The following is a 27,644-nucleotide window of genomic DNA, read 5'->3' on the forward strand; positions in this document are numbered from 1 at the left end:
CCTTTCAAGCACACACCGTACAGAGAGGCCATGGTGGAAGGTACCGGTTGTAGCTGGTAGGCAGGCCACCTGGTCCGGGGGCATGGGTGTTTCCGGTTGGGACCGAGAGGGGGGCACCCCTTAGAGCGCGCGGTATAAATTTGATCCCATGCTACGCGAGGTTGTAGCCTCCCCACTTAGAGTTTTGCTTGACAGGTGTCGTGGGTGATTCCAGACACCGGTGGGTTAAGCTGGTGTGTGCAAGTCAGGTGTGTTTTCAATTAAAAGACCGTAGATGGAATTAGTCCCAATGGACTAAAGGAATCCGTTACTCATGGGTAAAGAGTACACCCTCTGCAGGGATTAAACCTATTCGGATAGCCGCATCCATGGTTAAGGACTACAGTCTGGGTCGGGTCAAGTGTCGGTCTTAGTGTCGGTCTTCGGAGGAGAAACTACTAAATCAGAACGTGGATCATCACTGATGACTTGTGATAATTATGTTATGTTTATTATGGACTAACCCATTTTATTATTTGAATTCTTGAGTATCCCTGGGACGGCTCTACCTCCTGGATATTCATTGTGATTATTTATTTTATAAGCCCTTTATGTGGTGTCGCCGAGACGCCCGACTGTGGCATTGCTTGTTATTTATTTACTTTATAAGCCCTTTATGTGGCGTCGCACATACGCCCGACTGTGGCATGCTTATTATTTATTTACTTTAAAAGCCCTTTATGTGGCGTCGCACAGACGCCCGACTGTGGCATGCTTATTATTTATTTACTTTAAAAGCCCTTTATGTGGCGTCGCACAGACGCCCGACTGTGGCATGCTTGTTATTTATTTACCATATAAGCCCTTTATGTGGTGTCGCTTAGACGCCCGACTGAGGCATTGTGACACTCCAAAATTTTTGTGGTTTTTGTTTTCAGAAAGAGCCTTGCTTGGTTTGAAGAAGGTCATTTAAACCCTTCTTAAAAACCTCTCTCTAAGTTTGCCCTCTAAAAATCTTTTCTTGGATTTAGTTTCTTCTAAAAAGAAAACCTTTTTGGTTTTGGGCTTTTATTTGGTTTTGATCCATTCTTGTTTTACCATGCCTCTTATGGTAAAACTCCCCCAAAACCCCTCCTTCCACTTTGGAACAACCCAAACATTCTGTCCAAACTAATAAAATCCATTTTTGGATTTTATTCCATTTATTTCTTTTCCCAAAACAATTCTGTCCTTTATTTTGAACCTAGGTGATTTGCAAAGCAAGTACCCTAATGCCTTTGATTCTTGATCCCAAACCAACTCCCCTGGATAGTCCTTAGCACCCACAACCAAGAACCATCAAGATCTACTCTTCTTCTTTTCAAAATTTTCAAATTTCACCCTCTGCAAGTTTGGACCAGATTTGCCAAATTTGGTGAAATTCATATCTCCACTCCTCCAAATATTCCACCAAAATTCAGGCAACCTCTAGTTGCAATGAGAGACCAGTCCACCAAAACCAGCTCAAGGAAAAATCCCCACATGCCAAAATCATTTTGTCGAACACCTGGCATGCACTGTTACTGTTCACATTCAGTAAAATTCAGATTTCAGTGTCGTTTCTTCGTCAAAAGTTTCAGTCACAGGAAAACTGTGCACTTGGCACGTTGCTTGCAGCCCTTCCTTCTTGTCCGGAGCTCCACACGCGCGCTTGGCGCCTTCCTGGCATCGGTGGCGCCCTGGCCCGCCTGCACCGGCGTGTCCCGCGGCGGCAGAACCACCGTAACGGCCGACAGGGGGCAACACTGCGGTATAACGCCGTTCGGCACCGCCCAAACCTCCTGAGAGCTCCGTGTGGCCATCTCCTTGCCAGCGCACACATGCAGCACCGTCGCCGTGGCCTGGCACGCGCAGAGCGTGTTCTCTACCGCCGACGTGCCATGCGGCTGTTCTGTCGAGGACAGGCCGTAATCCTCCCCCCCTTGCTGAGTTGGACACAGGGATGGCACCAGTGCTTTATCTAGATGATGCTCAAGCCCCTAAGCCGACCATCCACCCACAGCGCCGTCGTAACCACTCACTGGACTTTTCCGTTCACGGCAACCGCCTCGGCCGGCTATAAATAGCACCCCCCGAGCTTGCTCTCGCCCCCGCACAACTCCACCACCTCACCAGACTCCGCCTAGCCACTAGAAGAGCCTCGAGGGGCCCTTCTTCCTCAACTCCGGCCACCTCCGTCCGCCTCGGGCTCCTGCAACGTTCTCTTCGGTGAGAACTCCTCCATCGTCCTACTCTTGCCCGTAGCCTCGTACCACCACCAGGAGGCTAACCCCCACTTCAATTTGACCCCCGCAGCTATCTCCGGCAAGATCCATGACGACCCGAACCACCGTCCGTCGGAGAAAGGGCCGCCGTTGACACAGTGCCCGCCGGCGACCACCACCACCACCCACCGACACGGAAAGGTGCACTGATCACGAAGGTACCACCCGATCACCCAGCCCCGCCGTGGATCACCGTCGGCGACCACCGCACCTCTCGGGCACCGTCGCACCCTGTTTCCCTCGTTTGAATTTTCAAACCTGACGGGTGGAGCCCGCCTGTCAGCCTCTCAGTCTTTTCTTTTAAACGAACCGTTTTCTGGACTTTTCCGCAGAACCCCCTGGAAGTTTTCTGTTTCATTACAGATGGGTCCTTGGACCAAAACTCTTATAACTTTTAAATAGAAAATGGTTTTTGATTGATTCTTTTTCTGTCACCTTTCTTTTTTGGTCTAGTTTTTTGTCATATTTACTTGAAAAATATATGGAACACTTTTCTGTACACTCACGGTATTTACATTACGTACGTATTTTTTTCTTATACCGTAGATACCGGAGGAGGTGACGGAGCTGCGAACTTCACACAGTTAGGCTCCGACTACTCCGAAACAGACAAGCATGTTTGAACTTTTGATATGATGAGTGGTTGTTGCATGTTTGCATTTTAGTATGGTCATGGCATGTTTATGAACATTTCTTTGAATGTTATATTTCATGCACATAAGTGGAAAGTAAGTTTCGGAAAGCATATGTTGTTGGATACATATTTGCATGGCCATGTGATGGCATGAGGATGGGTAAGATGGCAGTGTTGTGACATGCCAGTCTTATGCCAGATTATTTGACTTCGTGTCATCGTGAATCAAATCACATTCCCATTCATTTCCTTCCTGTACTGCCACATGTTTTCCGAAAGGAATATGGCTTAGTAAGTTGCAAATCGTTTTTCTGGTACACACCAAATAGAGAGGCCGGGATGAGGGTTCCATGGCCCTGGATTAAAGCCCGTCATCCGGTCAGGGGGCATGGGTGTTTCCGGTTGGGACCGAGAGGGGGGCACCCCTTAGAGCGCGCGTATAGAAATTTGATCCCATGCTATTCGAGGTTGTGACCTCCCCGTCTCAAAGTTTTTCTTGGACGTTGTTCAGGGTGATTCCTGGCATCGTGAGGTGAAATGGGTGTGTGCTAGTTAAATGTGTTTCTTCCGAAATACCGTAAACGGAACTAGTCCTTTGTGACTACAGAAATCCGTTAGCTGTGGTCAGTTAGTACAAACTCTGCAGAGTCTCAAATTCTTTATATCATCTTGTACTTGTCCAAGTACGGTATTCATCTTATCTTGTCAGAAATAAGCCTCAGTGACAAAACTCCGGTGGACTACATGTGTGTAAATCCGGTTAAAAGTTTATTCTTGTGGATGGACTAACCTGTTATTTACATTTGATATAAGCCCTTTCTGTGACATCGCTCAGACGTCCGACTGTGGCATACTTGTTATTTACTTTTGTTATATAAGCCCTTTCTGCGATGTCGCTCAGACATCCGACTGCGACATACTTGTTATTTACTTTTGTTATATAAGCCCTTTCTGCGATGTCGCTCAGACATCCGACTGCGGCATACTTGTTATGTACTTTTGTTATCAAGCCCTTTCTGTGACGACGCTCAGATGTCCGACTAGGGCATTTCTTTTACAAGCCTTGTTTGTGATGTCGCTCAGATGTCCGACTGTGGCATTTCTTTTATAAGCCCTGTCTGTGACGTCGCTCAGATGTCCGACTGTGGCATTTCTTTTATAAGCCCGGTCTGTGACGTCGCTCAGATGTTCGACTGTGGTATTTCTTTTAAAGCCCTTTATGTGGTGTCGCTAAGACGCCCGACTGTGGTATTTCTTTTAAAGCCCTTTATGTGGTGTCGCTAAGACGCCCGATTGCGGCATTTCTTTTAAGCCCTTTATGTGGTGTCGCTTAGACGCCGGACTACGGCATGACCTTTATTTGTTTACCTTTCGAGGCGTCGCTCCAGACACCCGATCGGTTTTCAGTTATTTATTTTATTTATCAAGTCATGCAACAATTTTATTGTTGGGATGAGCATCATTAATTTTATTCATGACGCATTCATGCATTCATTTATTATGTCTTTTGTCCGAACTATCTTGCGAGTACTTTCAAAGTACTCACCTGGCTTGTTGATTTGGCCAAATGTTGATGAAGGCGATCTCATGGATGAAGAGTTCGATAGCGAGTCCGACGCCTAGAGGAGTCCCAGTCAGTCCCGTGCGATCCTGTTTTGGTCACTCTATCATATCCGCTTCCGCCACCCCAGAATAAATTCATCGAGCCTCACTTCGATGCTCGATGAGCTGCCAGTTAGGAGTCAAGTTATCCACCACCACTTTTTACCTCGAGCTAGTAGCATGCCACCACACCCCTGTGTCATAACCGCCCTTATGTAAAATATTGGCGAGTTTGTAATAATTTGTTAAGCAGCCTCAGCTCAACCCTGTAATATATTTAATGCTACTGGTCCTCTGTTTATCAAGTATTTGTCTACCAGTGAGGATGACTTTTCCTATACTGGGATCTAAAGATCGATTTTCTCAATAATTATTTTATTGAAAAACCGGTTGTGACAGACTTGGTACCAGAGCCAGGCTGACTGTAGGAAGCCACTAGGTGCAATCGCTAATTGGTTATTAGCATGATAGAGTTTATTCATGTTTTTACAAATGTAGTCATTTTTCTGACAGTCAGCATCAAATTTATGATCTGATTGTTCAGGATTTTTGCCTACTTTTGTAGATGGCTGGCAACGACTGTGAGTCGCAGATGTTCGCCAACGTGCCTGAGGGGTTCGTCAAGCTCCTCTCCTTCATCGTTCAGGTCGCAATGGGGCCATCCGTGCGCCCAGTCTTCACACTTTATCCACACAAGATCAACGACAGTCTGACCATGCACCAGGCCGCGGTGCAATTCAGGGGAGGGCGTGCTGAGATACACCGCTTCCGTTTCTTGGGGAGATCCATGCCTACAGAGAGGCATGCTATGCAGATGGCTGCCCGCGAGGCGATAGCTCGTCTTCAGGATGTCCTTCCTGCAATGAAGACCCGTCGCTACCGCTACCTTCCATGCCACGTGCTTTACACCTGTCACTACTCTTTCTCTTGCCCCAGAGGAGAGCGAGACGAGGCCTTTGAGATGCTTGTCAAGTACCTCCGAGCCCTGGAGGCAGCCTTCGATAGCATGGTGGACGACCTCGTAGCTGCATGCATGGACTAAGTTCATGGCTGTGCCGCTAACAGGAGGGAACTCCTGCACACCGCTCCACCGCTGACTTTTATCTCGTCCTCAACTTCTCATTTGCCTACCATTCACTCCACTGCTCGTCGTCTTCCTACCAGTGAGGAATTCAACCAAGCTATTGCACCCACTCCCGTTCGCGCTGCACCACTTATTGCACCCACTCCCATATGTGCTACTCCACCTATTCCGCCCACTCATATTCAGGTTACTCCGCCTATGGCACCTGCTCCATCAAATCAGTGCCGCATTCCTCGTATGGAACCTATTAGCGAGGAGGAGGTAGATTCCCCAGCGTCACGGTGTCTCACCCTCGGCAGGCCAAGGGAGATCCTCACCATCTCCGACTGAGTACGCGTAAACGCCATGCGATGTACCGACTTGTGTGATATGTTTATATGTACATAGGTTGTGAGAAGTAGCCTATTTGCGCATCATGTAGGATCTGGAGAAGTGCACTAGTCTAAATAACAAGTCAGGATTATGTACGCATATCCTGAGTGATGTAATGTATAATTATGCTCGCGTGTAAGATATGTAATAGTCCTTCTCCGCGCGCAACCGTGTATTTTCAAAAAAATATCTTGGAGTTTTAAAATTTTCTTTATGTGTGATTTTATTGACTTTTGCGACTCTCTTTCTTGTCTTACGAGTTTCACAAAATATATCCCCAGAGTGAAAGATGTCTCGTCCTTGGACGCGCTCCATGCCAAATCAGCCAGAGGAAAATTATGGCACACCGCAAAACCACAATTTCACTCAGGGACAGACAAGTCAGCAGGACAGTGAAACAACATTTACCCAAGTGTGTCGTCTGTATGAACAGAGTTAGCAACAACACCAGGAGATGATGAACCAATTCATCGATATGGGAAGTAACCGTGGTTAGTATCAACAGCAATCCAAATTATCGGAGTTACAGAAGACGCGTCCTCCAACATTTTCTCACACAGACAAGCCTCTTGAGGCCGATGACTGGCTTCGAGACATGGAGAGAAAATTAATTATTGCACAGTGTTCAGACCGTGAAAAAGTATTGTATGCACCACATTACCTCACGGGATCAGCCGCATCGTGGTGGGAAAACTTCCTGCACATGCACCCCAATGAAAATGAAATAACCTGGGAGGATTTCAAAGAAGGTTTTCATGGGGCACACATTCCTAAGAATGTTATGAAAATCAAGAAGAGAGAATTTGATGACCTCAAGCAAAGGACCATGACAGTGTCAGAATACAACAGCCAATTTACTCTGCTGCCTCGCTACGCCAACGAAGAGCGCATGACCGAGAGCAAGAAGATGGAAAAATTCTTGGAAGGCCTGGCACCTGCCCTTAAATGCCAGCTGGTTGTGCATACCTTCCTAGATTTTAAAACACTGGTGGATAAGGCCATTACTCTGGAAAATGAGTGACGTAGCCTGGAATATTTCTGCAAACGCAAAAGGGACCAGACCACTTTTTCTCGCAACCCCAGAAACAAGACGGAATTTCAGAAGGGTGGAATACACAAAACCCCGACGGATAATTCATGCCCAATCAAGAATTTCCATGCAAGAGACAAGGAGTTCACCTATCGCCCAGGCGTTACTTGTTACGCTTGTGGAGAAGAAGGGCACTATGCCAAGCAGTGCCCCAAGCCAAGGAACTCAACCCCGAAACCTAACAATGGTGGCAATAATTCAGCGCCAAAGCGAAACAATTTCAACCCCAATAACAACCACCGGAAAGGTCACCTGAACCACGTGACCCGAGAGGAAGCACAGAACGCCCCAGATATCGTACTCGGTACGTACCCTGTCAACACAATACCTGCCATGGTTTTGTTTGATTCTGGAGCTTCTCACTCATTCATTTCGAAGAGTTTTGCTTTGCAACATAATTTTTCGATGCTTCCCTTGGAAAAATCAATGATCATCAAGTCCCCTGGAATTAAGCAAGTGACCCAGAGTTACTGTCAAGGTGTGGTTATTGAATTTGAAGGATTGAAGTTTTACGCCAACCTTATTGTATTGGAAAGCAAAGGACTGGATGTCATCCTAGGGATGGATTGGTTAACCACCAACAAAGGTTTTATTGACTGCTTCAACCGGACCGTGATTCTCACACACCATCACGGGAAGAAAATAAAAGTTTCAGCCAAAGAGAGACAAATACCTCGGCAACAAAGATTAAACAAGGTGGACGTTTCTGAGCTGAACAAGGTTCCAGTAGTATGTGAATTTCCAGACGTATTTCCAGAAGAACTACCAGGCATGCCACCGGACCGAGAGATAGAATTCAGCATTGAGCTAGCACCCGGAACCGCTCCCAATTACAAGAAACCATATAGAATGGCACCATCCGAATTGGTGGAATTGAAGAAGCAAATAAAAGAATTATTGAAGAAAGGATACATACGAGCCAGTTCCTCACCTTGGGGTTCTCCAATTTTATTTGCCAAGAAAAAAAGATGGAACACTGAGGTTGTGTATTGATTATCGAGCTCTCAACATGGTCACAATCAAGAACAAATACCCAATGCCCCGAATAAATGATTTATTTGATCAGCTCGCACAGGCCAAAGTCTTCTCAAAAATTGACTTGAGATCAGGATACCACCAATTAAAAGTGCGAACAGAAGATATTCCCAAGACAGCCTTCACTTCCAGATATGGACTGTATGAGTTCGCAGTAATGCCATTTGGGCTAACCAACGCCCCCGCATATTTTCTTCATCTCATGAACAAAGTATTTATGAAGTATATGGACAAGTTTGTTGTGGTATTCATCGATGACATTTTGATATACTCCAAAACACCAGAAGAGCACGCCGAGCATCTCAGGATTGTACTAGAAGAACTCAGGAAACATCAACTGTACGCCAAATTCAGCAAATGTGAATTTTGGCTAAGACAGGTGGGTTTTCTGGGCCACGTACTCACCCAAGAAGGTATTGCAGTAGACCCGGAAAAGGTCAAGGCCGTACTTGGCTAAAAACCACCAGCTAGCGTAACGGACGTACGGAGTTTCTTGGGAATGACAGGCTATTATCGGAGATTTATTGAAGGATTCTCCACCATAGCAAAGCCAATGACGCAGTTGCTCAAGAAAGGCAAGAAGTTTGAATGGACGGAAGCATGTGAGAAAAGCTTCCAAGAGCTAAAAAGGAAGTTAACAACGGCACCAGTATTAATTGTGCCAGACATACACAAGAATTTTGAGGTATATTGTGACACATCCCGGAAAGGCCTCGGATGCGTATTGATGCAAGAAGGCAAGGTAGTCGCGTATGTCTCCAGACAACTCCGCAAGCATGAGGAGAATTATCCCACTCATGACTTAGAATTGGCAACGGTCATCCATGCACTCAAGGAATGGAGACACTTCCTACTTGGAAATCGTTGTGAGATATACACAGACCATAAGAGTCTTAAGTATATTTTCACACAGCCGGAACTTAATTTACAGCAACGACGCTGGTTGGAGTTGGTGAAGGATTATGATGTTGGGATCCACTATCATCCCGGAAAAGCAAATGTTGTGGCAGATGCCCTTAGTCGGAATCCCAGCACGGACGACGACAGTATACCAAAGTTGAGGCCAGAATTTCAACAGGAATTTGCCAGACTCAATTTAATAATGGTTACCGAAGGCAGTGTGTCGAATCTAGAAATACAGCCTACCCTGATGGAAAAGATTAAGGAGGCCCAGCACGGACACCCCAGCATTGAAGGCATAAAAAGGAAAGTGAGTTTGGGCAAGGCCTCAGAATTCAACGTAGATGAGCAAGGAATATTGTGGTACGGAGAGAGACTTTGCGTACCAAATATCAAGGACCTCAAACAGCAGATTCTGGCTGAAAGCCACACCGCTCCGTATTCAATCCATCCTGGAGGGACAAAAATGTACAAAGACCTTCAGGGAAATTTTTGGTGGCACGGTATGAAGAGAGATATAGCCACGTTCATTGCATGTTGTGACTCTTGTCAACGTATCAAGGCCGAGCACCAGAAACCAGCCGGGCTGTTACAGCCAAACAAGATACCCGAGTGGAAGTGGGACGAGATTGGAATGGATTTCATTGTTGGACTGCCACGGTCACGACACGGAAACGATGCCATATGGGTCATAACCGACAGATTAACCAAAGTGGCACATTTTATTCCGGTGAAGACAATTCACACCACTCAGAGGCTGGCCAGACTTTATCTTGCCCGTATCGTCTGCCTGCATGGAGTCCCAAAGACTATCATATCTGACAGAGGCACACAGTTCGTCTCTAGATTTTGGGATCACCTACAACAAGCACTGGGAACCCAACTAGCATTCAGTACCGCATACCATCCCCAGACTGATGGGCAGACTGAACGCGTAAACCAAATCCTAGAGGACATGCTGAGAGCCTGCGTTCTCACCTACGGAACTAGTTGGGAGGAAAGTTTGCCATATGCAGAGTTCGCATACAACAACAGTTATCAAGCCAGCTTGCAAATGGCACCCTTTGAAGCTCTGTATGGGAGAAGATGTTGTACCCTGCTAAATTGGTCAGAGATCGGAGACGGCCATATCTTCGGCCCAGATATGCTCAAGGAGGCCGAAGAGAAAGTTAAGACGATTAGAGATCGACTCAAAACAGCTCAAAGTCAGCAAAAGAGTTATTACGATCGAAAGCATCGGGAAATCAGTTTTGAACCCGGGGAATTGGTATACCTAAGAGTTTCTCCTATGAGGGGTCTGCAGCGATTCAGGATTAAGGGAAAGCTAGCACCAAGATTCATCGGACCATTTCATATAGTGGCCCGAAGAGGCACGGTAGCCTACCAGCTAGACCTACCCGGAGATTTATCTGGTATCCACAACGTGTTTCACATCTCACAGTTGTGAAAGTACGTGGGCAACCCAGAGAAGCAAGTATCGCATGAAAATATTGACGTGCAACCAGACCTCACCTACCGGGAGCACCCAATAAAAATATTAGAAGTCTGAGAGGAGGACCCGACAGAAAACCATCAAGTTTTTCAGAGTTCAGTGGAGCAATCACACCGAGAATGAAGCAACTTGGGAGAGCGAGGATTTTCTTCGGACAGAACACCCACACCTGTTTAAGGATCAGCTAAAATCTCGGGGACGAGATTTTTCCTAAGGGGGTAGGTGCTGTGACACTCCAAAATTTTTGTGGTTTTTGTTTTCAGAAAGAGCCTTGCTTGGTTTGAAGAAGGTCTTGTAAACCCTTCTCAAAAACCTCTCTGCTAAGTTTACCCTCTAAAAATCTTTTCTTGGATTTAGTTTCTTCTAAAAAGAAAAAAACCTTTTTGGTTTTGGGCTTTTATTTGATTTTGATCCATTCTTGTTTACCATGCCTCTTATGGTAAAACCTTCCCAAAACCCCTCCTTCCACTTTGGAACAACCCAAACATTCTGTCCAAACTAATAAAATATATTTTTGGATTTTATTCCATTTATTTCTTTTCCCAAAACAATTCTGTCCTTTATTTTGAACCTAGGTGATTTGCAAAGCAAGTACCCTAATGCCTTTGATTCTTGATCCCAAACCAACTCCCTTGGATAGTCCTTAGCACCCGCAACCTAGAACCATCAAGATCTACTCTTCTTGTTTTCAAAACTTTCAAATTTCACCCTCTGCAAGTTTGGACCAGATTTGCCAAATTTGGTGAAATTTATATCTCCACTCCTCCAAATATTCCACCAAAATTCAGGCAACCTCTAGTTGCAATGAGAGACCACTCCACCAAAAACCAGCTCAAGGAAAAATCCCCACATGCCAAAATCATTCTGTCGAACACCTGGCATGCACTGTTACTGTTCATATTCAGTAAAATTCAGATTTCAGTGTCGTTTCTTCGTCAGAAGTTTCAGTCACAGGAAAACTGTGCACTTGGCACGTTGCTCGCAGCCCTTCCTTCTTGTCCGGAGCTCCACACTCGCGCTTGGCGCCTTCCTGGCGTCGGTGGCGCCCTGGCCCGCCTGCGCCGGCGTGTCCCGCGGCGGCAGAACCACCGTAATGGCCGACAAGGGGCAACACTGCGGCATAACGCCATTCGGCACCGCCCAAACCTCCTGAGAGCTCCGCGTGGCCATCTCCTTTCCAGCGCACGCATGCAGCACCATCGCAGTGGCCTGGCACGCGCAGAGCGCGTTCTCTGCCGCCGACGTGCCGTGCGGCCGTTCCGTCGAGGACAGGCCGTAATCCTCCCCCCTTGCTGAGTTGGACACTGGGATGGCACCAGTGCTTTATCTAGATGATGCTCAAGCCCCTAAGCCGACCATCCACCCACAGCGCCGTCGTAATCGCTCACCGGACTTCTCCGTTCACGGCAACCGCCTCGGCCAGCTATAAATAGCACCCCCCGAGCTTGCTCTCGCCCCCGCACAACTCCACCACCTCACCAGACCCCGCCTAGCCACTAGAAGAGCGTCGAGGGGCCCTTCTTCCTCAACTCCGGCCACCTCCGTCCGCCTCGGGCTCTGGCAACGTTCCCTTCGGTGAGAACTCCTCCATCGTCCTACTCTTGCCCGTAGCCTCGTACCACCACCAGGAGGCTAACCCCCACTTCAATTTGACCCCCGCAGCTATGTCCGGCAAGATCCACGACGACCCGAACCACTGTCCGCCGTAGAAAGGGCCGTCATTGACACAGTGCCCGCCGGTGACCACCACCACCACCCACCGACGCGGAAAGGTGCACTGATCACAAAGGTACCACCCGATCACCCAGCCCCGCCGTGGATCGCCGTCGGCGATCACCGCACCTCTCAGGCACCGTCGCGCCCTGTTTCCCTCGTTTGAATTTTCAAACCTGACGGGTGGAGCCCACCTGTCAGCCTCTCAGTCTTTTCTTTTAAACAAACCGTTTTCTGGACTTTTCCGCAGACCCCCCCTGGAAGTTTTCTATTTCATTACAGATGGGTCCTTGGACCAAAACTCTTATAACTTTTGAACAGAAAATGGTTTTTGATTGATTCTTTTTCTGTCATCTTTCTTTTTCGGTCTAGTTTTTTGTCATATTTAGTTGAAAAATATTTGGAACACTTTACTATACACTCACGGTATTTACGTTACGTATGTATTTTTTTCTTATACCGTAGATACCGGAGGAGGTGACGTAGCTGCGAACTTCACACAGTTAGGCTCCGACTACTCCGAAACAGACAAGCATGTTTGAACTTTTGATATGATGAGTGGTTGTTGCATGTTTGCATTTTAGTATGGTCATGGCATGTTTATGAACATTTCTTTGAATGTTATATTTCATGCACATAAGTGGAAAGTAAGTTTCGGAAAGCATTATATTGTTGGATACATATTTGCATGGCCATGTGATGGCATGAGGATGGGTAAGATGGCAGTGTTGTGACATGCCAGTCTTATGCCAGATTATTTGACTTACGTGTCATCGTGAATCAAATCACATTCCCATTCATTTTCTTCCTGTACTGCCACATGTTTTCCGAAATGAATATGGCTTAGTAAGTTGCAAATCGTTTTCCTGGTACACACCAAATAGAGAGGCCGGGATGAGGGTTCCATGGCCCTGGATTAAAGCCCGTCGTCCGGTCAGGGGGCATGGGTGTTTCCGGTTGGGACCGAGAGGGGGGCACCCCTTAGAGCGCGCGTATAGAAATTTGATCCCATGCTATTAGAGGTTGTGACCTCCCCGTCTCAAAGTTTTTCTTGGACGTTGTTCAAGGTGATTCCTGGCATCGTGAGGTGAAATGGGTGTGTACTAGTTAAATGTGTTTCTACCGAAATACCGTAAACGGAACTAGTCCTTCGTGACTACGGAAATCCGTTGGCTGTGGTCAGTTAGTACAAACTCTGCAGAGTCTCAAATTCTTTATATCATCTTGTACTTGTCCAAGTACGGTATTAATCTTATCTTGTCAGAAATCAGCCTCAGTGACAAAACTCCGGTGGACTACATGTGTGTAAATCCGGTTAGAAGTTTATTCTTGTGGATGGACTAACCTGTTATTTACATTTGATATAAGCCCTTTCTGTGACATCGCTCAGACGTCCGACTGTGGCATACTTGTTATTTACTTTTGTTATATAAGCCCTTTCTGCGATGTCGCTCAGACATCCGACTGCGGCATACTTGTTATTTACTTTTGTTATCAAGCCCTTTCTGTGACGTCGCTCAGATGTCCGACTGTGGCATTTCTTTTACAAGCCCTATCTGTGACATCGCTCAGATGTCCGACTGTGGCATTTCTTTTATAAGCCCTGTCTGTGACGTCGCTCAGATGTCCGACTGTGGCATTTCTTTTATAAGCCCGATCTGTGACGTCGCTCAGATGTCCGACTGTGGTATTTCTTTTAAAGCCCTTTATGTGGTGTCGCTAAGACGCCCGACTGTGGTATTTCTTTTAAAGCCCTTTATGTGGTGTCGCTAAGACGCTCGATTGCGGCATTTCTTTTAAGCCCTTTATGTGGTGTCGCTTAGATGCCCGACTGCGGCATGAACTTTATTTGTTTACCTTTTGAGGCGTCGCTCCAGACACCCGATCGGTTTTCAGTTATTTATTTTATTTATCAAGTCATGCAACAATATTATTGTTGGGATGAGCATCATTAATTTTATTCATGACACATTCATGCATTCATTTATTAGGTCTTTTGTCCGAACTGTCTTGCGAGTACTTTCAAAGTACTCACCTGGCTTGTTGATTTGGCCAGATGTTGATGAAGGCGATCTCATGGATGAAGAGTTCGATAGCGAGTCCGACGCCTACAGGAGTCCCAGTCAGTCCCGTGCGATCCTGTTTTGGTCACTGTATCATATCCGCTTCTGCCACCCCAGAATAAATTCATCGAGCCTCACCTCGACACTCGATGAGCTGCCAGTTAGGAGTCAAGTTATCCACCACCACTTTTTACCTCGAGCTACTAGCATGCCACCACACCCCTGTGTCATAACCGCCCTTATGTAAAATATTGGCGAGTTTGTAATAATTTGTTGAGAAGCCTCAGCTCAACCCTGTAATATATTTAATGCTACTGGTCCTTTGTTTATCAAGTATTTGTCTACCAGTGAGGATGACTTTTCCTATACTGGGATCTAAAGATCGATTTTCTCAATAATTATTTTATTGAAAATCGGTCGTGACAGGCATGCTTCATATCATGGCCCTTTCGAGGCGTCGCTTCAGACACCCGATCGGTGCATATTATTGCTACCCCATTATTGCATATTCATGTTGCATATAAATAATTTGCTTACATGCATCAGAGATTTTATTTTATGACTGACGATGTGACCATAGAATATTTCAGCACACGATTATCATTTATATTATACCCGTGTTCATAATGTTTGCGAGTACATTCAAAGTACTCACTGGCTTGTCCCTGGCTATTGTCTTGGCCAGATTTCCTGCACGGAGAGGAGCATTGCGACGACAGCCCTGGAACCTAAGCAACGGTGATAGCAGCCTCGTGAAGATATGAGTTAACCTGGTCAGCTGTTCCTGTTGGGAAATGGAGTCCCATAGACACCGATGATCCACAAACCGCTTCCGCCATCAACCTCTAGAAATCACTTGTTGTACTCATAGGCCAGAATGGTCTTGTACTACATATTTTGTTTTTCACTTGGAATTTCTGTATCAATTTGGTGCCTCATTAGCTAACAGTAATCCTGGGGCTGGTGAGCACAACGGCCATTTTCTGGAAATTAACACCCGGAAAACTGGTCGTGACAATTCCCCTCCTAATATATGTTATGATGCAGTGGTTGAGACACTCTCAAATATCAATAATACAAGCCTGCCAAAATCGCCATCTGAATCTGTTCAGTATCCTCTGTCTCGAATGCAATGGAAAAAATGTATGTTTGTGAACCAATTAATGGCTGAGGCAATGATGGAAATGGTGGAGGAATCAGAGGTGCAGAGTCGTGCGACACAACAACTGATCAATGTTTTCAAAGACAGTGTAGCAAAGCAGCAAGAGCTTGCCCACATACTTATGGGCATCATCCGTGCTGAGGTTGCACGTTGTGACGTTGTAGATCGTTAGGTTCTGTTCATTTATTTATGGCATCAATCTTTGATTGCCCAGTGGATGTAATTTCCTGTAATATATGCTGGATGTGCAACGTTTTCCCCTGTATGCCGTACCTTTCCTTGATCGGTTTTGGTCCCGTGCATAATTGCTCGTCGTAATGGGCTCAAATTATCTAATTTGGCCTAAAGACATGTACAAACTTTAGTGGGCCCATTAAGTTAATGGGCCATTACCAGGCCGAAAGTTAATGGCCGGCCCTCTTACCTCCCGGGTTGTTAACAGGCTGACATCGAAGCGGGCAATAGGTGGGCCCATTTTATTTCACGGGCCGTTAACAGGCCGTTACTAAGTTCGGCCTACATATGGCCCAACTATACTATCGGCCTTTAGCAGGCTGAAAGAGACAGTGGGCTTGTACTGGACCATGAAGAGCATGGGCTGCTAAGAGGCCGAAAGTCAGGTCGTATTGTAAATGGCCAACTATGTTGTGGGCCTTTAGCAGGCCGAAAGAGAAACCAGGCTGGTATTGGACCATGAAGGGCATGGGCCGTGAAAAGGCCAAAACTCAGATCCGACTACAAATGGCCCAACTCATTTATGGTCCATTAACACGCTGAAAGGCACATAGGGCCGGGAATTGGCCCAACACTTAAATGGGTCGCTAAAAGGCCAAAACTCAGGTCTGTCTACAAATGGCCCAACTGATTTATGGACCGTCAACAAGCTGAAAGACACACCGGGCCGGAAATTGGCCCAACACTTAAATGGGTCGCTAAAAGGCCGAAACTCAGGTCTGACTACAAATGGCCCAACTAATTTATGGGCCATCAATAGGCTGAAAGACACACCGGGCCGAAAATTAGCCCAACATTTAAATGGGTCGCTAAAAGGCCGAAAGATATACATCCTGAAAATTGGCCCATCCATTGAATGGGCCGTTAACAGGCCGAAATCTCATCGGCCGATATTGAGCCCAAATATATTGCGGGTTGTTAACAGGCTCGAACTGACGATGGGCTGCAATGGTGTCAAATCTTTAACGGGCCATTGACGGGCCGAATTGGCACATCTCGTATGGGCTGTGGGCTTAAATGGACCTGACACAAGTAGGCCTTATATGGGCCAACCTGCTAATTTTTACTGGGCCAACCTTTTTCACCAGAATGGGCCACTGTTGGGCCCTGCCATGTGTCGACCTATCATAGGCGCCTCCTATCCAATGAGGGGATGACATCTGTCCCAACAGTGAGGCAACACGTGTTTCCTCTGGCCAATGATGATTTTACACGTGGAAAATCCCCATTGGTCCGGGCTGTTAATGGCTTATCGGATCCAAAATTGGACCCGATAGCTTAACAGCGTTCCATTATGGTGGATGCCACATGTCGGTCACCCTTGACAAAAGCACTTCTGTGACGCGCGATTTATTGTCATGTAACACTTTTACGACAGAACAGGTATGACTATCTTGATTCCGTCATAAATTCGTCATGGATGTACATGCATGTTAGAAAACGTGACCTACTGTGACAAACACGTATCATCACGGAAGTGTATTTTCTTTTGTAGTGAACGCGTATAGAGGCAATTTTAATCCTAGGCCTTTTCCTAGTAATTCCTCTAATAATTATGGTAATTCCTACATAAACTCTTATGGAAATTTTAATAAGATGCCCTCTGATTTTGAGAATAGTGTTAAAGAATTTATGAGTTCACAAAAGAATTTCAACGCTTTGATTGAAGAAAAATTGCTTAAGATTGATGAGTTGGATAGGAACGTGGATATAATTTCTCTTGATGTTGATTCTTTGAAACTTAGATCTATCCCACCTAAGCATGATATCAATGAGTCTCTCAAGGTCATGGGAATTTCCATTGATGATTGCAAAGAAAGAACAGCTAAGATGCGTGCTAAAAAAGATTGGTTTGTAAAAGCGTGTTCTTCTAGTTTTCATGATAATAATGATGAAGATCTAAAAGTGCTTGATGTGACTGCTATTAAATCTTTGTTTTCCAATATGAATCTTGATAAAGATGGGACTGGAGATGAGTCAACTTTAGTTAAAAGGCGTCCCAATGATTCAGAGTTTTTAGATCTAGATGCAAAAATTGATAAAAGTGGGATTGGAGACGTTAGAACGTTAAGTAGCAATGAACCCACTATTTCGATTTCAAGGAGTTTAATTATTATAATTGTTCTTTAGTAGATTGTATTTCCTTGTTGCAATCCGTGTTAAATTCTCCTCATGCTTATAATCAAAACAAAACTTTTACTGAACATATCGTTGATGCTATGATGCAATCTTTTGAAGAAAAGCTTGAACTAGAAGTTTTCCCTAGAAAACTTTATGATGAGTGGGAACCTACTATTAAGATTAAAATTAAAGATTATGAATGTTATGCTTTGTGTGATTTGGGTGCTAGTGTTTCCACGATTCCAAAAACTTTGTGTGATGTGCTTGGTTTCCATGAATTTGATGATTGTTCTTTAAATTTGCATCTTGCGGATTCCACCATTAAGAAACCAATTGGAAGGATTAATGATGTTCTTATTGTTGCAAATAGGAATTATGTGCCCTTAAATTTCATTGTTCTTGATATAGATTGCAATCCTACATGTCCTATTATTCTTGGTAGACCTTTCCTTAGAACGATTGGTGCAATTATTGATATGAAAGAAGGAAACATTAGATTCCAATTTCCGTTAAGGAAAGGCATGGAACAGTTTCCTAGGGAGAAAGTTAAATTGCCTTATGAATCTATTATGAGAGGCACTTATGGATTGCATACCAAAGATGGTAATACCTAGATCTATTCGTGTTTTTACGCCTAGCTAAGGGCGTTAAACGATAACGCTTGTTGGGAGACAACCTAATTTTATTTTTGTTCTTTGCTTTTTGCTCCTGTTTAGTAATAAATAATTCATATAGCCTCTAGTTAGATGTGGTTTTATGTTTTAATTAGTGTTTGTGCCAAGTAGAACCTTTAGGATAGCTTACGGTGATAGTTGTGTTGATCCCGCTGAAAATCAGAAACTTTTGCGCTTAGTAATTTAGTTTTGAAAATTCACAGAAACATGATTTTGATATGATTCTTTTTGATATGGATTGGTACAAACATTTCTAAGGTTTTCTTAATTTGGATGGATTTTTGGAGTTACAGAAGTATTCGAGAGTTACATATTACTACAGAATGTTCTGTTTTTGACAGATTCTGTTTTTCGCGTGTTGTTTGCTTATTTTGATGAATCTATGAGTAGTATCGGGGGGTATGAACCATAGAGAAGTTGGAATACAATAGATATTACACAAATATAATTCAAGAATGAGTTCACAACAGTACCTTAAAGTGGTGATTTATTTTCTTATAATAGCGGAGCTCATGAGATTTTCTGTCGAGTTTTGTGTTGTGAAGTTTTCAAGTTTTGGGTAAGGATTTGATGGAATTTGGAATAAGGAGTGGCAAGAGCCTAAGATTGGGGATGCCCAAGGCACCCCAAGGTAAAATTGAAGGACAACCAAAGGCCTAAGCTTGGGGATGCCCCGGAAGGCATCCCCTCTTTCGTCTTCGTCTATCTGTAACTTTACTGGAGGCTATATTTTTATTCACCACATGATATGTGTTTTGCTTCGAGCGTCTTGTATGATTTGAGTCTTTGATTTTTAGTTTACCACAATCATCCTTTCTATACACACCTTTTGGGAGAGACACGCATGAATCGTGATTTATTGGAATACTCTATGTGCTTCACTTATATCTTTTGAGCTAGACAATATTGCTCTAGTACTTCACTTGTATCTTTTTAGAGCATGGTGGTGGCTTTATTTTATAGAAATGGTTGAACTCTCATGCTTCACTTATATTATTATTAGAGTCTTTTAGAATAGCATGGTAATTTTCTTTGGTTATAAAATTAGTCCTAATATGATGGGCATCCAAGATAGATATAATAAAAACTTTCATATGAAGTGCATTGAATACTATGAGAAGTTTGATTCTTTATGATTGTTTTGAGATATGAAGATGGTGATATTAGAGTCATGCTAGTAGAGTAGTTTTGAATTTGAGAGATACTTGTGTTAAAGTTTGTGATTCCCGTAACATGCACGTATGGTGAACTGTTATGTGATGAAGTTGGAGCATGGTTTATTTATTGATTGTCTTCCTTATGAGTGGCGCCCGGGGACGAGCGATGGTCTTTTCCTACCAATCTACCACCTAGAAGCATGCACATAGTACTTTGTTTTGATAACTAATAGATTTTTGCAATAAGTATGTGAGTTCTTTATGACTAATGTTGATTCCATGAATTGTACGCACTCTCACCCTTCCACCATTGCTAGCCTCTCTAGTGCCGTGCAACTTTCGCCGGTACCATACACCCACCATATACCTTCCTCAAAACAACCACCATATCTACCTATTATGGCATTTCCATAGCCATTCCAAGATATATTGCCATGCAACTTTCCACCATTTCGTTTATTATGACATGTTCCATCATTATCATATTGCTTTGCATGATCATGTAGTTGACATTGTATTTTTGGCAAAGCCACCATTCATAATTTTTTCATACATGTCACTCTTGAATCATTGCACATCCCGGTACACCGCCGTAGGCATTCACATAGAGTCATATTTTGTTCTAAGCATTGAGTTGTAATTCTTGGGTTGTAAGCAAATAAAAGTGTGATGATCTTCATTGTTAGAGCATTGTGCCACGTGAGGAAAGGATGATAGATACTATGATTCCCCCACAAGTCGTGATGAGACTTCGGATGAAAAATAAAAAAAAGAGGCCATAAAAAAAGAGAAGGCCCAAATAAAAAAATGAGAGAAAAAGAGAGAAGGGGCAACGGTACTATCCTTTTACCACAGTTGTGCTTCAAAGTAGCACCATGATCTTCATGATAGAGAGTCTCCTATTTTGTCACTTTCATATACTTGTGGGAATTTTCATTATAGAACTTGGCTTGTATATTACAATGATGGGCTTCCTCAAGATGCCCTAGGTCTTCGTGAGCAAGCAAGTTGGATGCACACCACTTAGTTTCTTTTTGAGCTTTCATACACTTATAACTTTAGTGCATCCGTTGCATGGCATTCCCTACTCACTCACATTGATATCTATTGATGGGCATCTCCATAGGCCGTTTCTACGCCTAGTTGATGTGAGACTATCTTCTCCTTTTTGTCTTCTCCACAACTACCATTCTATGCCACCTATAGTGTTATATCCATGGCTCACGCTCATGTATTACATGAAGATTGAAAAAGTTTGAGAACATCAAAAGTATGAAACAATTGCTTGCCTTGTCATCGGGGTTGTGCATGATTTAAATATTTTGTGTGACGAAGATAGAGCATAGCCAGACTATATGCTTTTGTAGGGATAGCTTTCTTTGGCCATGTTATTTTGAGAAGACATGATTGCTTTGTTAGTGTGCTTGAAGTATTATTATTTTTATGTCAATATTAAACTTTTGTCTTGAATTTTCTGGATCTGAACATTCATGCCACAATAAAGAAAATTACATGGATAAATATGTTAGGTAGCATTCCAAATCAAAAATTATGTTTTTATCATTTACCTACTCAAGGACGAGCAGGAATTAAGCTTGGGATTCTTGATACGTCTCCAACGTATCTATAATTTTTTATTGTTCCATGCTATTATATTATCTGTTTTGGATGTTTAATAGGCATTTATATGCTATTTTATATTATTTTTGGTACTAACCTATTAACCGAGGGCCCAGTGCCAGTTTCTGTTTTTTTGCCTATTTTAGAGTTTCATAGAAAAGGAATACCAAACGGAGTCCAAACAGAATGAAACATTCGCGATGATCTTTCTTGGACCGAAAGCAAACCATAAGACTTGGAGATGAAGTCAGAGACGCAACGAGGAAGCCACGAAGCAGGAGGGTGCGCCCAGGGGGTAGGGCGCGCCCCCACCCTTGTGGGCCCCTTGCAGCTCCCCTAACCTAGTTCCTTCACTTATATATACTCTTATACCCTGAAAACATCTAAGGGAGCCACGAAACCACTTTTCCACCACCGCAACCTTCTGTACCCATGAGACCCATCTAGGGGCCTTTTCCGGCGTACTGCCGGAGGGGAATTCGATCACGGAGGGTTTCTACATCAATACCATTACCTCTCCAATGAAGCGTGAGTAGTTTACCATAGACTGTCGGGTCCATAGTTATTAGCTAGATGGCTTCTTCTCTCTCTTTGATTCTCAATACCATGTTCTCCTCGATGTTCTTGGAGATCTATTCGATGTAATATTCTTTTGCGGTGTGTTTTCCGAGATCCGATGAATTATGGATTTATGATCAGATTATCTATGAATAATATTTGGTTCTTCTATGAATTCTTATATGCATGATTTGATATCTTTGCAAGTCTCTTAAAATTATCGGTTTAGTTTGGCCTACTAGATTGATCTTTCTTGAAATGGGAGAAATGCTTAGCTTTGGGTTCAATCTTGCGGTGTCCTTTCCCAGTGACAGTAGGGGCAGCAAGGCGCATATTGTATTGTTGCCATCGAGGATAAAAAGATGGGGTTTTCATCATAATGCTTGAGTTAATTCCTCTACATCATTTCATCTTGCTGAATGCGTTACTCCGTTCTTTATGAACTTAATACTCCAGATGCATGCTGGATAGCGGTCGATGTGTGGAGTAATAGTAGTAGATGCATGCAGGAGTCGGTCTATTTGACACGGACGTGATGCCTATGTTCATGATCATTGCCTTAGGTATCGTCATAACTATGCGCTTTTCTATCAATTGCTCGGCAGCAATTTGTTCACCCAACGTAATATTTTCTATCTTGAGAGAAGCCACTAGTGAAACCTATGGCCCCTGGGTCTCTTTTCCATATTATTGAATCTCGTTTACATCTTGCTAGTTTCCGATCTACTATTTTGCCATCTTTTACTTTTCAATCTATAAACCAAAAATACTTATGCTACTTTGCTGCATCACCCTTTCCTCTTCAAGGGAAAACCAACGCAAGCTCAAGAGGTAGCATGATCCAGGAGTAGATCACTGGACAGCGGTCAAAATTATCCTTAGTTACCTAAGAGGACTAAGGAAATGTTTCTCGGTTATGGAGGTGATAAAGAGTTCGTCGTAAAGAGTTACATCGATACAAGCTTTGACACTAACCTAGATGACTCTAAGTCTCAATCTACATACATATTCAACGTCAAAGCAATTAGCTCGAGTAGCTCCATGCAGAGCATTGTAGATATAGAAATTGGCAAAATAGATACATATTTGAATATGGCAGACCCGTTGACTAAACTTCTCTCATCAGCAAAACATGATCACACCTTAGTACTCTTTGGGTGTTAATCACATAGTGATGTGAACTAGATTATTGACTCTCGTAAACCCTTTGGGTGTTGGTCACATGGCAATGTGAACTATGGGTGTTAATCACATAAAGATGTGACCTATTGGTGCTAAATGACATGGCGATGTGAACTAGATTATTGACTCTAGTGCAAGTGAGAGACTGAAGGAAATATGCCCTAGAGGCAATAATAATGTTGTTATATTATATTTCCTTATATCATGATAATGTTTATTATTCATGCTAGAATCGTATTAACCGGAAACTTGATACATGTGTGGATACATAGACAAAACACCGTGTCCCTAGTAAGCCTCTACTAGACTAGCTCGTTAATCGAAGATGGTTAAGTTTCCTAACTATAGACATGTGTTGCCATTTGGTGAACGGGATCACGTCATTAGGAGAATGATATGATGGACAAGACCCGTATGTTAGCTTAGCATTTGATCGTATAGTTTATTGATACTGCTTTCATGTATGTCAAATACATATTCCTTTGACTATGAGATCATGCAACTCCTGGATACTGGAGGAGTGCCGTGTGTGCTATCAAAACTTCAAAAAGGTAACGGGGTGATTATAAAGATGCTCTACAGGTATCTACGAAAGTGTTTTCTTGGGTTGGTGTGAATCAAGATTAGGATTTGTCACTCTGAGTATCAGAGAGGTATCTCTGGGCCTTCTCGGTAATGCACATCATAAGAAGCCTTGCAAGCAAAGTGACTAATGAGTTACTTACAATATGATGCATTACAGAACTACTAAAGAGACTTGCCGGTGAGATTGAGGTAGGTATGAAGATACCGATGATCGAATCTCGGGCAAGTAACATACCGATGGACAAAGGGAATAACATATGTTGTCATAACAGTTCGACCGATAAAGATCTTCATAGAATATGTGGGAGCCAAGATGAGCATCCAGGTTCAACTATTGGTTATTGACCGGGAGGTGTCTCGGTCATGTCTACATAGTTCTCGAACCCATAGGGTCCGCACGCTTAACAGTCAATGACGATCTTGTATTATATGAGTTATGTGATTTGGTGACTGAGGGAGTCCTGGATTAAGGGGTCCTCGGACAGCCGGACTATATACTTTGGCTGGACTGTTGGACTATGAAGATACAAGATAGAAGACTTCGTCCTGTGTCCGGATGGGACTCTCCTTTGCGTGGAAGGCAAGCTTGGCGATTCGGATATGTAGATTTCCTTCCTTGTAACCGACTCTGTGTAACCCTAGCCCTCTCCGGTGTCTATATAAATCGGAGGGTTTAGTCCGTAGGACAACAATAATCATAATCATAGGCTAGCTTCTAGGGTTAGCCTCATTGATCTCGTGGTAGATCAACTCTTGTAATACTCATATCATCAAGATCAATCAAGCAGGAAGTAGGGTATTACCTCCATAGAGAGGGGCCGAACCTGGGTAAACAACGTGTCCCCCGCCTCCTGTTACCATTAGCCTTAGACGCACAGTTCGGGACCCCCTACCCGAGATTTGCCGGTTTTGGCACCGACATTGGTGCTTTCATTGAGAGTTCCATTGTGTCGTCATCGTAAGGCTTGATGGCTCCCTCAATCATCTACAACGATGCAATCCAGGGCGAGACTTTTCTCCCCGGACAGATCTTCATATTCGGTGGCTTCGCACTGCGGGCCAACTCGCTTGGCCATTTGGAGCAGATCGATAGCTATGCCCCTGGCCATCAAGTCAGGTTTGGAAGTTTGAATTACACCGCCGACATCCGCGGAGACTTGATCTTCGATGGATTCGAACCCATGACAGCCTCTCCCTACAGCCACGATGAACACAACTTAAATCTGTCATTGGACTATGCTCAGGAGACAGCGCCTGTGATTGTCCTGGCCCTAGATCCAAAACAGATCGCCACCATGGAAGCCGCATACTCTACGATGTTTGATCCGAACATAGATTCAACTTCTAGCGAGGCCTGTGCCATTGGACCCTCGGACTCGTGTCTGGATATAGGTTCAGAACCGCGTGTGTCCGCGCCCGTCGAATCTGATTGGGCGCCGATCTCGCAGTTTACCTTCGCGGACATCTTTCAACACTCTCCCTTGGGCGATGTGTTAAAATCATTAAGATCTCTCTCCTTATCATGAGATTCCTGGCCGAACTATGTCCGGCTTGAGTGGGAAACGGACGACGAAGAACTTTGCTGCCCACCCACCACCCACTTGATAGCCACTGTCGATGACTTGACCGACATGCTTGACTTCGAATCCGAAGACATCGACGGTATGGACGATGATGCAGGAGAAGAAGAGGAACCACCGCCCACAGGGTGATGGACAACCACCTCCTCATACGACATTTACAAGGTGGATACCCCCAGAGAAGGTAATGGCAAGGACAAAAAGGATACAGGTGAGGATAAAACTCCCGAGAAGCAGCTGAAGCGCCAACGTCAGCGGCGCCGCTCTAAACCACGCCATGGTAAAAAAAACAATACCGGCACAAGAGACAACAACACTCCGGACGATGCCGAAGATAATGAAGACGACCCCACCTAGCCAGGATTCGAATAGGCCGGACGGGAGGACGGGCAAGCCAGCCCTGATGAACAGGCCACGAATGAAGACTCGGAGAAAGATAATCACATGTCCCTCTCTGAGGACGAGGTGATCCTCGGCGATGAAGAATTTACCGTACCAGAGGACCCCATCGAACAGGAGCGCTTTAAGCACCAGCTTATAGCCACTGCAAAAAGCCTGAAGAAAACAGAAGCAACATCAAGCTAATCAGGATTTGCTCACTGATAAATGGACCGAGGTCCTGGCAGCCAAGGAATACAGACTCGAGCGCCTAACCAAAAGCTACCCAAAGCACAGGCTGTTACCTCAATTCGACGGCGAAGCACTGGAGCCTAAACTACTAGTGCGGGATACAACTGACCGGCCACCAAGTGGCCGAGACAAATCGGCACATCAGCCCGAACACAAGTCCGCTCTGCGTTGCAGAACAAGAACAAACACAAAAGCTCGAGGATATACAAAGGACCCGCGGCACGACTTGGAAAGGAGAATAGGTCAACCTAGATCGATCTATGGATCACGGGGGCGCGCCCTAGTGTGCGACGATGGCCGCCACACCAGGTACAATAAAAACCAAACTATCCGGGCCGAGTACCGCGGACCAGCTCCATCCGAACTGCGTCGCGACGTAGCCCGACATAAAGGCGCCGCACACCCCCTGTGCTTCACTGATGAAGTAATGGAACATGAGTTCCCAGAAGGGTTTAAACCCGTAAACATCGAATCGTGTGATGGGACAACAGATCCTGCGGTGTGGATTGAAGATTTCCTTCTCCACATTCATATGGCCCGCGGTGATAATCTCCACGCCATCAAGTATCTCCCACTAAAACTCAAGGGACCAACTCAGCACTGGTTGAATAGTCTACCCGAAAACTCCATTGGCAGTAGGGAGAACCTGGAAGACGCATTTCTTGACAACTTCCAGGGCACTTATGTACGACCACCGGACGCTGATGACTTAAGTCACATAACCCAACAGCCCGGAGAGTCAGCCAGGAAATTCTGGACTCGGTTCCTAACTAAACAGAACCAAATCGTTGACTGTCCGGATGCCGAAGCCCTAGCGGCGTTTAAGCATAACATGCGTGACGAATGGCTAGCCCAACACCTTGGAAAAGCGAAGCCAAAATCCATGGCAGCCCTTACGACGCTTATGACCCGCTTCTGTGTGGGAGAGTATAGCTGGCTTGCACGCAGCAACATCACCTCAAGTAAGCCTCGACATTCCAAATCCAGAGAGGACAAAGGCAAGCCCCAGCACAGCAAGCACAAACACCAAAACAACGACAATAGCACCGAAGACGCAACTGTCAATGCCGGATTCAGCAGCTTTATTACCAGCCAGAGGAAGAAACCATTCAAAAGAAACAATCCAGGTGCGTCCAATTTGGATCGCATACTCGACCATTCATGCCAAATTCACGGCACCCCAGGAACACCAGCTAATCATACCAACAGAGAATGTTGGGTCTTCAAATAGGCCGACAAGTCAAATGCCGACAGCGAGGGGAAGGGGTCGCAAAGCAATGACGCTGACAAGTAGCCCTGGCCACCAAAGACAAGAGGACAGAAGAGGTTCCCTCCACAAATTAAAACGGTGAATATGATATACGCCACCCACATTCTCAAGCGGGAGCGGAGGCGTGTACTCGGGGACGTTTACGCAATGGAGCCAGTCACCCCAAAGTACAACACTGGTCCTCGGCCCAATAATCTACGGATTTTGCCTCACGCGAGTCCTCATAGATGGAGGCAGTAGCCTCAACCTGCTTTATTAGGATACATTGCACAGGATGGGCATAGATCCTTCAAGGATCAAACCCACGAAAACCACCTTTAAAGGTGTAATACCAGGTGTAGAGGCGTGCAGTATAGACTCAACCACACTGGAGGTGGTCTTCGGATCCCCAGATAATTTCAGAAGCAAAGAGTTAATCTTCGACATTGTCCCCTTTCGCAGTGGCTATCACACACTGCTTGGACGAGCCACACTTGTCCAATTTAATGCGGCACCGCACTACGATTCCCTTAAGCTCAGGATTCTGGGCCCACATGGCGCTATAACAGCCAGTGGAAACACCGAATGCTCCCGCCATACCGAAGAGCACATCGTGGCCCTAACG

The sequence above is a fragment of the Triticum aestivum genome, chromosome 3B, assembly GCF_018294505.1.
Source record: "Triticum aestivum cultivar Chinese Spring chromosome 3B, IWGSC CS RefSeq v2.1, whole genome shotgun sequence".
Taxonomy (NCBI): Eukaryota; Viridiplantae; Streptophyta; class Magnoliopsida; order Poales; family Poaceae; genus Triticum; species Triticum aestivum.